Raw genomic sequence first — 13,689 nt, 5'->3', positions numbered from 1 at the left:
GGCAGTTCTGGCGTGGTGGCCCTGTGGCAGAGCGAAGCAGACCCCGAGGGCTCCTGGGCTGTCATCCTGACAGAGGAGCCCTGGTGGCGCGGTGGTTAAGCGCCCGCCGGCTAACCAACAAGTCGGGGCTCAACCCACCAACTGCCTCACGGGAGAAAGATGAGGCTGTCTGTTACTGGGAAAATGGATGGGAATCCATTGAGCCTGACTGGCTGCCGCAGCCTTGGGGTTTGTGGCTGTTACTCTTTTCCGGGAGCAGAGCACCGTGTTTAGTTCTCCCGCAGAGCCCCTGGGGGGTTGGAACTGCCCACCTGCTGGCCAGCAGCCCGACCAGTGCTTCACTGTGGGTGCTGCGTCACCTCAGGCGTCTCTGCTCTGAAACCCACACGGTGGTGCCTCCGAGGGTGGATGTTCAACTGCACTGTTCACCTGGAATTGAGACGAAACAGAAGAAGCCGCAAGTGTCCACCCCTTTCCCCACCCGCAGACAGGGTGGTGGGACAGCTTGGGTTTCAGCTGTGAACCTGCTCGGTCTCCGCAGCTCCTCGCAGCGCACAGAGCCGCTCCTGAAAGCCTGCTCTGCCAGCCCCGCACGTTCGGGCAGATTCCTTAATTGGAATTTGTTTGTCAATCTCACCGGCTCACACGGTACTGATGTAATAAATCATTATAATCATTCTCCGATGCCTGGGAGAGGAGAGCCTTGCGGACAGCGCCCAGTGGTGCCGGGGCCTGAGTTGCAATTGCAGGGCTGTTAGTGTCACTTACAGATGGACAGGGGCTGTGGGGCCAGGGCGGGCCCCCACCGCTTCCCAGAGGGCTGCTGTCACTGGCAGGTCTGCTCAGTGGGGCAACCGGGCACAGGGTGGGCGATTAAGGCACCCTGACATGTGCACACGTGGTGTCTGATATGCCCAGAACTTTCCATGAACTCTTTTCTTGGTGTAATGGAAAACTGAAAATTCATGCTTGCACGTTGGGCTGCTAACTGTGAGGTCAGCAGTTTGAAACCACCCGCCCTGTGCAGGAAGACAGATGAGGCTACTACTCCCCCAAAGAGATCCAGTCTTGGAAGCCCACCGGGGTGGGTCTACCATGCTTCCAGGGCTGCTATGAGTCAGAGTCTGACCGGATGGCAGTGAGTTTGAGGTTTGAAATCTTTATGGGAACAGGCAGCCTCATCTTTCTCCCGCTGAGCGGCTGGTGGGTTTGAACCACCAACCTTGAGGTTAGCAGCCTGGCCCCTAGCCCCCAGCGCCACCTGGGCTCCTGTGTGTAACTGCAGTGTGTGGCAGGTGTTCAGTCCACCCTAAGGTGTTGACTCGGTGTCCGTACGTGTAGACATTTGGTAAGGATTTCGAGGTGTGGTGGGTTAAGTGCTGGGCGGCTAGCCCAAAGGTCAGTGGTTGGAACCTGGCAATCCTCCTGAGGGAGGGACACGAGCCCGGCTGTTCTGTAGAGATTTTCAGCCGTGCAAACTCTACTCTGTGCGTTAGGGTCGCCGCGAGTTGGAATTGACTGGACGGTCGTGAGTTGGGGTTTGTTTATGGTCACTGCGAAGGAGCCCGGTAGCATGTTGGCGGTGGGCTGCTTGCCTCAAGGCTCCTGGTTCAAACACACCACCTCTACCCTGCCTTACAGGGCGCTGGGTCACAATTGATGCTCTAGCAGTGGGCTTGCTTGCTTCCTGGCAAAGGGCCTTCCATGATTGACCTCTTCACGCAGGCTCGAGGGGCTCGCTCGGCCACCCACTGAGGACATGGCCCGTGGACCAAGCCTTTTCATGCAGATTTGTGGAGCTGCTTGGCAACCCAAGCTCCATGACCCCGGTCGTAGGGATCTCATCTATCCTCTTCCAGGCCAGATCCAGAGGGGACTCCGGAGAGGGCCCCTTCTTCCCCACTTCTGGGATGGGGTTTATTGGAGAGCTGGGGTTATTTTGGACATTGAATTAGCAAGACCAAAGAAGAATTGATGCCTTTGAGTTGTGGTGCTGGAGAAGCTCAGACGTACCGTGGACCGACAAAAGGGCAAACTACCCTGTCGTGGAGGAAGCACAGCCGGGATGGGGTGGGTGCTCCTTAGAGGCTCGGATGGCGAGGCTTTGTCTCGTGACATCGTGTCAGGAGAGACCAGTCCTTGGAGAAGGACGTCATGCTTGCTAAGGTGGAGGGACAGTGAAAAAGAGGCAGACCCTCAACGGGGTGGATGGACACAGTGGCTGCAACAGTGGGCTGAACCAGAACCACAGATGTGAGGATGGTGCAGGACAGGACAGCGTCTGGTTCTGTGGTGCACAGGGTCGCTATGGGTCAGAACCGGCCCCATGGCACCTAGCAACAGCAATAGGGTTACTTTGTGCTGAGGGGGGGGGAGGTGGCCAACAGGCTAACACACTCACTGCTCACCACAAGGTTGGTGGTTCAAGTCTAGCCAGGGGTACCTCGGAAGAAAAGCTGGCAATCTGCTTCCAAAACCCTGTCATTGATGACCCCGTGGAGCACTATCTGGCACCAGTGAGGGTGCTGTGGGCTGGGTATGGGAGGCATGGGTGGCTCTGGGCCTGGCCCCTGGTTGGTTTGCATTTCAACACCCTTAGAGACGCAAGAGGTTTCTGTTTGCTTTGCTTCCATGTTGGTCCATCTGTGTTGGGAAGTCAGAGGCTGAAAGCCAGGGTCCCCACCTCTGCTCCCTGTCCCCCGTCTAAGGCTAGGTTCTCTAGAGAAACAAAGCTAATGGGTCTTACATCTGCATGTGAATAGATAGATACATCTGTATCGTGAAAATGGCTATGCAGAGGTAGAAGCGGCGGCCCAAGTCCAGGCAGGTTGTAAGTCTGTGGGGTCTGCTGTTAGCCCGGAGGCTTCACCGAATCAGCTTTGGGGCTGATAAACTCAAGATTGGCAGGAAGAGATCCCAGGCCGGTGGATGCAGAAGTAAATGAATCCAAGGCCTGCAGGTCAGATGGCAAGATGACCCCTAGGATCAGCAGGCACACAACTGGCTGTGGGCTCAAGTCCAAAGAAACAGAGCCAGATGAAGGTTCCAGACTCAAGGCAAAACCAAACCAAACCAGCGCTGCCACGGTGTCCACTTATCTTGAAAGCAGGCCTCACGCCCATGGGAACTTCCCTTTCAATTGCAACAGGACTGTTAGGGTTCTCTAGAGAAGCAAAACCAGGACACTCATGATTACACACACACACACACAGAGATATACAGCATGAAAGAATATAACAGCCAATTAGTCCACACAGCAGTACAGTGGGCTTAATTCAACTCACTTCTGTGGAACAGTTAATATACTGGAAGTCCTTCAACTCACGAGGGCTGCTGGGTCCAAGGTCAAGGAAGCAGACAGCAGAGTCCTCTGTAGAGCAATGCAGGCAGTCCGGCCACAGGCAGCAAACAGCAGGGCAGGTCACCAACAGTCAGCCAGATGACAGGGTCCGACAATCCCCAGCTCTAGTGATGTACACACCAGCAGTGTGGTCTTGAAGGAACCTCAAGCTATAGTGACATGATCCACAGGTTGGGTGTCCCACGGGTAGTGTAGCTCACAAGTTGAGGCAGAGAACTAGCTAAGGCAGCCGGACGCTGGTCCGATCCCCAGAGAGCAAGAGAGAGAGGGGCGGGGCTTGCCGAGCCATTTATCTCTTTGCCTCCAATCAAACTGCAACCTGATTAATCCTATATGTCCTTATTGGCCAGGTTACGTATCACAAGGACTATGACCTGAGTAAGGGTTTGCGTACCAGCCCAATCTTTTTACAGTTGATTGGCTGTGCATAATGGGGGCCATTTGGGAGAGGGTGTTAGGTCCCCTCAGAGGATCACTGGGTCTTATCTCCTAAACCACTGAAAATCCTGACCCAGCCAAGTTGACACCTAACCTACCTGTACACGCTCACACCTTCCTTTACCTCTCAAGTAAAGACGTGAGGGTCCTGTGAAAAACTTAAGAACACTACACTTGGGGAAGAAGGCAACACCACCTGGAATACCGCCTTGGCCTCAGGACTGGCCCCTTGTCCAGGGAACTGCTGAGAACTACCTTGCCTCCTGCCCATGGTCCAGACGGAGGCTTCCCACGCCTGGGGAGACTCAGTAAGACAGGGTCTCTCTGTGTGCTGAGAGCCAACCCAGGAGCCAGGCCTTGGGAGGGAGTCCTCAGCCTGGTTACCCTTTGTCACCCCAGCTGTCCCCGGGTGATCTGAGTCCCCCCCCACCCCCCACCTTGGACACCTGCCTCCGATCACTCCCCTGTGCTCATCCCCTCGTGGATAATTGATGGCTTGTCAAGCGGAGGCTAAGAAAAGAACAAGGTGGTTAGGCGTGTCCGGCTATAAATGGACCCACGTCATGACCAGCTTCTTAGCCGAGAGAGGCAGGGACAGAAACGGCAGCAGTGGCTGAGGCAGCGTCTCCCCGTCCCCTAGGTGAGCGGGCTTCTTGGATGGACTGGCAGAGCGGCCCCACACACAGCAGAGGGCTGCAGCAGGGCCTCCCTGTTTGGGAGCCAAACGCAGCATGTCTCTGCCCTGAAGGCTCGGGCTTTCTATAAGCTGGACACGGGCTCACAAACATCCACCTCCTGACTCCCGAGTTCTGTCCCTCTGCACCTTGGGGACCCTGTGCCTCCCTCCATCCTGCTCTCTGTAGGGCAGGGCCTAAGCTGTGATGCTCCTCTGCTCACTCAGCCCCACACGTACACCACCAGCACCTGCCCAGACAGTCAGCTGGCCTGTCACATGGCTGGGCCCTGCAGGTGCAGAGAGCAAGAATACAGTAAGGCCTCCTCTCTGCAGACTGGGGGAACCAACTCCAAATAACCACAGCACCGACCACTCTAGATCCTGCAGGAGGGTTGGCGGTGCGACCACTTCATGGCTCTCCAGGGCCAGTGTGGGGGCAGGGCAGGGCTTCTGCTGGACCCCTGCCACTCTCCACTCCTGGGTCCTTCTTGGGCAGCAGTGTGGCCGGCGGCAAGTCAGACCTCCCTCCTGCTCACCCTAGACCAGCTACCAGGCTGCTCCCAGCCAGCAGAGGCCCCTGGATCTCCACCTCCCTTGGTACCTCCCCCCGCACCCCACCATTTTCCTGGAGACCAAACCTTTCTCTCTCCCTCCCCACCCTCCTTCCTGCAGAGGTGGGTTTCTGCTAAATACTGCACCCCCAATCCTGCTGGTCCCCTTTCAGGGTGAGTGAGGGTGCACTTCCCCAGGGTCATTTTCTGGGTGAACACAGGGGGCTGTTCTGTAGCCAGGCCTTCCTGGAGGGTGCACTCAGCTAGGCACCCGGCTCCAACGGTAAGGTTGGAGGTTCAATCCAATCAGAGGCACGTGGCAGAAAGGCCTGCGTCAGCATGGACCCAGCAGCAGCTGGCCTGGAGGGCTCTGCTGGTGGGATTTGTCACCAGAGTGACAGTACTGTCACTGTCCTCCGAGCTGCTGCAGACAGTGGGGGAGGGCTGCTAGCCTGGTCCACAGCCTCTTTCTGTCACCCCGAATCTGAAGGGGAGAGAGAAGAACAAGCTAGATTCCAAGAGAGGGGAGACGAGCCAAGCTCCTCCACCCCTGCCTCCAGCACGTGGCCCTGAAGTCTGCTCCAAGCCCTTCACCTAACCCCCTCCCCTCCTCATGGCCACCAGGACCCAGCTGCCTGTGTGTGTGTGTAACCCCTGGAGAACAGAGAGGGTCAGGGTCCTTGTGAGCTTCCCAAGTGGCAGGTGGTGCCTCTTAGACAGCTGGCAGCCTCTCAGGGGACGCTGTGCAGTGTCCATTGCCATCTGTCCAGCCTAGCAGAGTCCAGCAGTGGGAGGCCTGTCTGCAAGGATGTGCTGCCCCTTCCTGGGACTTCCAGCCCCAGGATCATCTTGCTACCCAGTGGTCTCCCTGCAGATCCACCTCTGCCCCTGGCCATCGGGGCACCCCAGCTGAGCGAGCGGCATCATTCAGGGGCCCCTGCTGTGACGGGTATCCTGAACTGAGTGCAGCAGGCTCTCAGGCGTGTGCTGCAAACCTGCACATGTGTTTGCGGGCCCCACTGCATGCTTGTAAGGGTGAGCCTGGGTGGCTGGATTTTGTCTGTCCAGCCTGCAGGAATGGAGCCAGGTGCCACGGGCAGAGCCCTCAGGCAGCTGGTGAGTGCAGGAGGCACCCACAGGGAGAACGAAGAGCTCCAAACCTAACCCAGAGCCCAGGAGCAGCAAACCTGTGGCCTTGGTGCGTTCTGGCCCCTGGGGATCCCTGGGTCAGGCCTGGCACCCAGGGGTCCGTGCCCATAGTGGTGTGCTTGCTGTTGGGGGGCATGGGATCTGTCCCCACTCTGAGTGACCCCAAGCGACAGGGCAGAGCTGCCCAGAGTTTTTGGGGCTGTCATCTTTGGGGGAACAATTCACCAGGATCCTGTCTCCAGCAGACAAGTCCTGCCTCCAGCAACGTGTAGTGGGTACACGTTGACCACAAGGTGAGTGGTTCAAAACCACCAGCTGCTCCTCCAGAGAGAGATAAGGCTGGCTTTGTACTTCCATAAAGAGTGACAGTCCTGGAAACACACAGGGGGAGTTCTGCCCTGCCCTACAGGGCTTCCATGAGTCAGAATTGACTAGATGTCAGTGCCCTGTGAGTTCTGTTCCCCACCCCCACTCCCAGGGGCCTGCATTCCATTCCAAATCCACCCAAACCCCAAACAGACACTGGCCTGGTGTGGACACTGATTCCTGGGGGCCTGACAGAACAGAGCAAGATGCCCACGAGCTCCCCAAGGTTGCCCAAGATGTGCCAATGGCCATGCCTTTCTCCTGCGGAGCAGCTGGTGCGGTTGGACCGCTGCATCTTCGGGTGCAGCTGGGGGCTTTAACCAGTGCACCAGCGGGGCTCTTTGCATCTAGCCAAGGCTGTGAAAACAACCTTGGTCCCTGAGGGTGCCAGAAGGACAGAGAGAGGAGACCAGGGAAGGAATTCTCTGCAGCAGGAACAGGGGCAGGTTAACCGGATAGATGGGCAACAGGGACAGACTTGGTGGCAGAGTGATTGAGCACCAGGCTGGAACCGCCAGCTGACAGAGTCGTTCACACATTGGGGTCCCAAGTGCATGGTCAGCAGTTTGCAGTCACCAGCCGCTCCACGGGAGAAAGGTGGAGCGTTCTCCTCCCGTAAAGACTGACAGTCTGGGCAGTAAAGACGGGCAGTTCTAGTCTGCCCTGTAGGGTCATCCTGGGTCAGGATCAACTCGATGGCGGGGAGTGATCTGCTTCTCTGAGGGGCAGCTGTCCTCTGCCCGAAGGACTGCCGTGAGTCAGAACCAACCTGAGTGCCCCGGCACCGCCATGTGGGCTTGGTTGGGTGTCAGGATGGGCTAGCTGGGGAGGAGAGTGGGAAGTGAGCGTCTTGGCCCGTGAGGGGGTGGTGGGAGTAACTTGGGGGGAATAGTGGTGGATGCCATAGGTAAGGAGCAGGTGAGGGGGCCCAGAGCCGCCTCTGGTCACTGCCTTCAATGCTCACGCTTCCAGAGGAGGCTTTCCAGTGGAAGAAAGGCAATGAGAAGCGAGCTGGTGTCCAGCCTGGCAGGCGGCAGACAGGGGGCTAGCTGAGTTCATCTCAGGTGAAGCCAAGAATCACGTTTTCTTCCTGGAATCGTCAGAGGTGAGGACTTGGGGGCGTCGGGGGGAAGGTGGAGACGTTTCTAGCTGCTCAGTGGCCGTCCTCTCTGGCTACGGCACCCTGGCCTCCTCTCCCAAACAGCACGTGCCGCCGTGGCCACCTGCACACCAGCGTTTGATTCAAAAATGATCACCCCCAGCCGCTGTTGTTGTCTGCAAGGCAGGATATGAAATTATCTTGTCAGCTGATTCCATTTTTTATCATTTCTCTCAGGCAGTTTTATTGGAAGAAATGAGGAGCTTGTAAATTATAAAAGGTGAATAATGTGGTTCATGATATCATTCCATTACCAGGTGTCTTTCAAACGCTCTTTTAAATTTTTTTACATTTTTCAAAAATTAAAAAAACAAAACCGAAAAGACCCCACAGGATGTTGATTGATTTATAGGCTGGGAGAAGGCAGTTTGGCCATGTTGTCAGGAAGGCCGGTCCCTGGAGAAGGACAGCAAACGAGAGGAAGGCCCTCGCCGCGGTGGAGGGGCACCGTGGCTGCAGCGGTGGGCTCGGCCCAGAGCCCTGGTGAGGCGGGCGCAGGGCCGGGGGTGGTTTTTCTGTTGTCTGTGGGGTTACAACCGAGGCTTCACAACAGCACCTAACAACATCAGCCACGAGGCAGGGGCTGGTGGTTTTAAAATGAATCCCTGAGGGGTTTTGAAAAAGACCACGTACCTGTGAGAATATATAAAAATAGAGACAAGAAAATAAAACACAGCCCAGATTTCACCTTTCCCAAGAGTAAACACCAGAGCTGAAGAAGGAGAGTAGGGGAGTGTGTGTGTGTGTGTGTGTGTGTGTGTGCGCGCGCGCGTGCAGTTTTCCCTCTGCTGGGTCCCTGTACCACATAGCACATCTCTAAACCATAATTGGTCATTCAGCTTTTTAATCTTCTGGTTTCCCGCCTCAACTCAAGCTGTAGTACCACCCAGAAGCTTGGGGCGGCGTTCAAAGGAACCATTGATGAGAACAGCCTATGTGGCTGGGTCAGCGAGAATGCTTTGTTTTCATCCGAACTCCGAGCCATTGAGAAACCCGAAGTCACCCTCCCCCTCTGTGGCCTCGTCCCTTCCCCATCGGTGCTGTTGCCCACGCGAGGCCCCGCCAAGCCCGGGCTCTGCGCTAGCAGCCGCAGGCACGGTGGGCGCGCACTGCCCGGTCCCACGCCGTCCTCCCAGTCTTCCTGACTTTTGAGCTCAGCGGTGCAGCCGTGGCGTCGGTCCCTCTCCGTGAGGTTCTTCCTCTTTCCCACCGACCCTCGGCTGGGCTAGGCCTGATGTGCTTCTCTGGAGACAACATGTCCCTCCCTCCCTGACAACACGTCCAACGCGTGGAGATGGAATCTGGCCGCCCAGGCTCCTTGGGAGCCCCTGGCTGCACTGCCCCAGGAGCCGTGCGCCCCGGCGAGTCCAGCGTTCTTCGACAACACCGCCATTCAAACCCATCGATTCTCCGGCCCTCGTCCTCTCTCAGCACCCAGCTGCCGCGTGCACACAGGTGACCACTGTGCTGTCTGCCGCCTCGCACCAGGAGGGGCAGTGAAAGAGAAGGCCCGCAAGGAGCTAGATGGACGCTGTGGCTGCAGCAGTGGGCCCCGGCACAGGGCGACCGGTGAGGATGGTGCCGGGCCAGGCAGCGTCCCGTTCTGTGTGCATAAGGTGCCTGTGAGTTGGAACCAACCCACGACACCTAACAAGGACTGCGGTGCAGAGTCGGTGTTCAGTGACGATGGTGGAGGAGCTGGCGAGACCAGAGCTCAGCTCGTGCACGCGGGCGGGGGCAGCTGGTGCAGTTTCCTAAGCCCGATTTCCTTGTCATTCGGGCGGGCTCGCGTTGGCTACTAGCTGTCCATTCCTAGGAGATGCCGCCCTGACAAACCAACCCTGGGATCTCATTGGTTAGCTCTGGTTTGGGGTGGGAGGGCTCTCCTCTCGGTGACGTCACCACCTCGGCCTGGGTGGGACCCATTGACTTTCTGCAGCCAGGAAGAGAAGCTAGGTGTTGCCCCGCTAGCATTTACCTGGCGCACTATGCTGGGTTGGGTGGAGATACGCCAACAAGTCGCTACATATCATGAAGGCATCCCAGCCAGTGGAACTCAAGTCCCTGAGTTCCCCGCGAGTCCCCAAGTCTGACTTGAGTGTCACGCAGCTGCAGGCTGGGTGAGCCAGGAAGATCGCAGGCCGGTGGGTGCAGTGGAGTAGATCCAAAGGAGAGAGAGAGAGAGACAGAGAGAGAATATGGTTCCTGGCCTCCCCCAACCCAGCTTATAAGGAGGGCCCACCCCCAGGCAGGCAGCATCAGGCTGTGACCTGATTGACAGGTTGACCCCACCCCTTCATTTCCATACAAGTCCAAGTTGACGGGAATCATCTGAGGACCACACCCTGCAGGGAAGTTCTGGTGACACAATGGTTAGACGACTGCCGGCCCAACGCCACCAGTGGCCGAGGGGCAGAGAAGACTACTCCCCTGAAGACGGGTGCTTGGGGGACCCGATGGGGCTGCCCTCCTGGGTCACGGGTCGCCGTGAGGTGGGATGGGCAGGGCAGCAGCATCTGGAAGCCCCCGGGCACCACTGCTCACATTTCCTGGGGCCGAACCCGAATGCAGGGACGCTGGCTGTGCCTCCCAGCAGTGGGGGCCTCCAGCTCCCACCAGTGCTCCTCAGGGGACAGTGGAAGACAGCAGGGGCTCGGCCCTCCGGTGCCCACCCTTGGCCTCGTGCCCATGTCACTTTATTCACGACCTCTGCTGTCAGGAGAACGCCCGCCGCCTGTCCTGCTCCTTCACCAACATCGAGAACCAAGTCCCAGCCGCGCTTCGCTTCTGAACTGCATCTTTCCCAGCCCGGCCTCCCTTCTGCCCTTAATACCTCCCTCCCTTCTTGCCCTGGCAGCGAGTAGAACAGAGGACATTCGGCCACGGGGGTCTTTGCCCCCGTGGTCTGGGCTCATGGTCCGTGGACGAATCTACTCTGGTCTTGTCCCATGGAATCCCAGTCTTTCTCCACCTTGGACATGGCATGCCCGTGTGGTCAGAGCCCCTGCGAAGTCTGGGCGGTTGGGGAACACACCTGCCCAGGGCAGAGGGCGCCCTGTGCCCTTCTCCCCTCCACAGCCCGAGGAAACCGCTCTCGCACTTCTGCCAGCGCCAGCAGAACCCGAGCAGCAGCGGTGGGTGAGGGGCCCGGGGGTGGCAAGACACATGGCAGTCTTTCCCTCGGGAACAGCCTCTGAGCTCAAGAAACGCCACCGGGGAGTGAGGAAAACAGAGAGCGTCGTCTCTTCGCTTCCTTGGAAGGAGAGAATGCTAGAATTCTGAGTCAAGCCAGGAGCTATTTCGGGGGCCGTGGGGACCAGGATGTACGGGCAGAGGTTGGATTTTGCAGTTTGTACAGGCCGGGGGAGGCTGTGGGCTGGGCCACGAGGAACAGTCTGTGGACTGCCGAATCTTCTCCCCAGGCAAGCAGCAGACAGACCTGTCTATATTCTTGGTAGACATCTAAAGAGAAGGAACATGATAATGTATCGCGGGTGGGGGTGACGTCGCCGGTGTGGCTAGGGCTACTTGAGTGTCAGCGCTGCCGGACTGAAGCCGTTTTTGCCTGGATTGACACTGGCTGCCACAAGGGACTCCCACGTGGCTGTGGATGTTGCTGTTAGGTGCCATCGAGTCGACTGTGACTCACAGCGCCCCAGTGCACACACAACGCACCGTGCCCGGCCCTGCGCCTCCACTTCACCCAGCATGACGTCCTTCTCGTGTCCCAAGTCCCTGAACGCGTCTCACCATCCCTGCCTCTGAGGAGCACCCTGGCCTTCCTCTTCCGAGGCAGATTGGTTTGTCCTTCTGGCCGTCCGTGGTGCTCTCAGGCTTCTTCTCCAGCACCGTCACTGAAAGGCACCAGTTGAGCCATGTTTGGTTCTGTGGCCCACGGGGTCGCTGTGAGTCGAACAGACTCGGCAGCACAGGAGTTGACTGGTTACTGACTCGGGTCCTTGGGTGGGACCAGTGATCCAGGCACTCAGCTGCTAACCGAGGGGCTGAAGTTCAAACCCACCCAGAGGCCCCTCAGAAGGAAGATGCTCTACTCAGGAAACCTCCGCCAGAGCCGGCCCGGTGGAGCACGGTCACCAGGAGGCTGAGTCAAGTCTATTCCTCTCACCCAGAACGGCCAACGGCTCTCGCAAGTTATCCAAAGTGGCGCCTTCACGAGACCGGAGCGAGGAGGCACCTTTGTCGAGAGAGAGCGCCGTCAGGGAAGTCCAGCCTCAGGGAGACAGTCCCCCGGGCCCTTTCGGAGAGTCAAATAGACGTTGTGTCCAGGTGGGCATGTTTGTCTAGCTGCGCCCATGTGGGTGCTGCACGTGGGGGCTGTTGGCCTCCTTGGTCAGACACGGGAGCCTCTTGGAGGGCGGAGCCGGGTTCCCGAGGCTCCCTCTCCGCACGGCCACCCGTTCACCGTGTATCCAGCATCTTCGCCGCCGGCCTCACCAGCCCAAGGCATCCATCCGTTCTCCGACCTACTTTCTAACTCAGTGTCCAGCTCTAACCCGCCCCAGGGGGCGATTGAAGATACCATGGCTCGAGGCCGATAGACCTTGGTCCTCAACGGGACATCTTTGCTCTTTTAAGGCAGCTCAACTCCACTGTCAGCGGTTCAACTCCTCCTGGGAGGGACCTTACAGGACAGGGCAGAGCTACCCCTTTGGTTTCCAAGGTTGTACATCTTTACTGGAGCAGACAGACTCACCTTTCTTCTGCTGAACTGCCGGCCTTGTGGTTAGCAGCCCAACGGGCAACTGCCAACCAATGTCAGGTCCCCACTTGTGACTCATAGCGACCCCATGCAGGGCTTCTGGGACCGTGACCCTGTACAAGAGCAGACAGCCTCGTCTTGCGCCTTTGCAGTAGCCGGTGGGTTCAGCTGTGCGTATCGTGTGACGAGCAGAGCAATGCCTAGCCCCCAGGCCACTAGGGCTCCTATAAACTTATTTTTTTTTAACGCAGTAGCCCTGCACAAATGTATGAGCCCCAATAAAATGATTCTTAATAAATGTTGGCTCTCATAGTCAGCGGACAGTCCGGGGCTGTTTGAGTCTCATTGTCTGTTCCCTGTGTTTGCACAGAGCTTAGGGCACGTGGACAAACAACATTTATTTGCGGAGTCAACAGGTGACCGCCCCCCCTCCCCCGTCCCTGCTCCCTGCGCCAGGCCTCGGATGGCCACAGGTGTCTGGTGTGACATCGGGGCGTCTTCAGCACAGCGGTTCTCGTCCGCCCTGCTCAGCTCCCTGGGGGTTCATCTGCCCTTTCTCAAAGGCAATTATCTGCAGGAGGCTGGGGCTCTCCTCCTTACTCACCACCAGCTGAGGCTGGAGGACAGCCTGGCAGCATGCGTCCAAGAGGCACGGCGTCACTTGGAGGGCAAGGTGTGCCTGACCCAAGTCGTTTCCTGTTAGCACCGCCAACACCACCTCATGTGGAACCACAGTATCTTGGCATGATGATGTTGGGGACCGATGGTCCACGTCACGTGGCAAGACTTCTTCCTTAGGCACAGGAGACCAACCCCGGGGGAAGGGCATCATGTCTGATAAACTAGAGGGCCGGCCTAGAGGAGCAGCCCGGACACAGTGGGCTCGCAGGCAACAAGGATTGTGAGGACCGGGCGTGTGTGATTCTCTCGGCACAAGGTCGCTGCTAGGAGACGGAACCCACAGAGTTCCCAGGTAACATGCAGGGACCCAGGGGTGTCGTTTGTGGTGATGGGAAGCACCTGGGAGACGGGTTCTGAGTGTCTGGGTTCAAGTCCCCAGTCCATCTGAGGCCTGCTGGCCCTTGTTCCTTGCAGTCTGGTTGGCGCTGGCATGTGGCGACCCCGTGCCACAGAACGGAACGCCACCCGGTGCTGGTCCATCCTCACAGTGGGTCTTATGCGGGAGCCCCGGTGTCAGTCTATCTCTGGGGGTCTCCCCCACTTTCTTGTTGTTGTTGCTGACCCGTAACTAAGCATGATGTCCTTTCC

Source organism: Tenrec ecaudatus, chromosome 9 (assembly GCF_050624435.1).
Source record: "Tenrec ecaudatus isolate mTenEca1 chromosome 9, mTenEca1.hap1, whole genome shotgun sequence".
Taxonomy (NCBI): Eukaryota; Metazoa; Chordata; class Mammalia; order Afrosoricida; family Tenrecidae; genus Tenrec; species Tenrec ecaudatus.
This window is presented reverse-complemented; position numbering follows the sequence as displayed.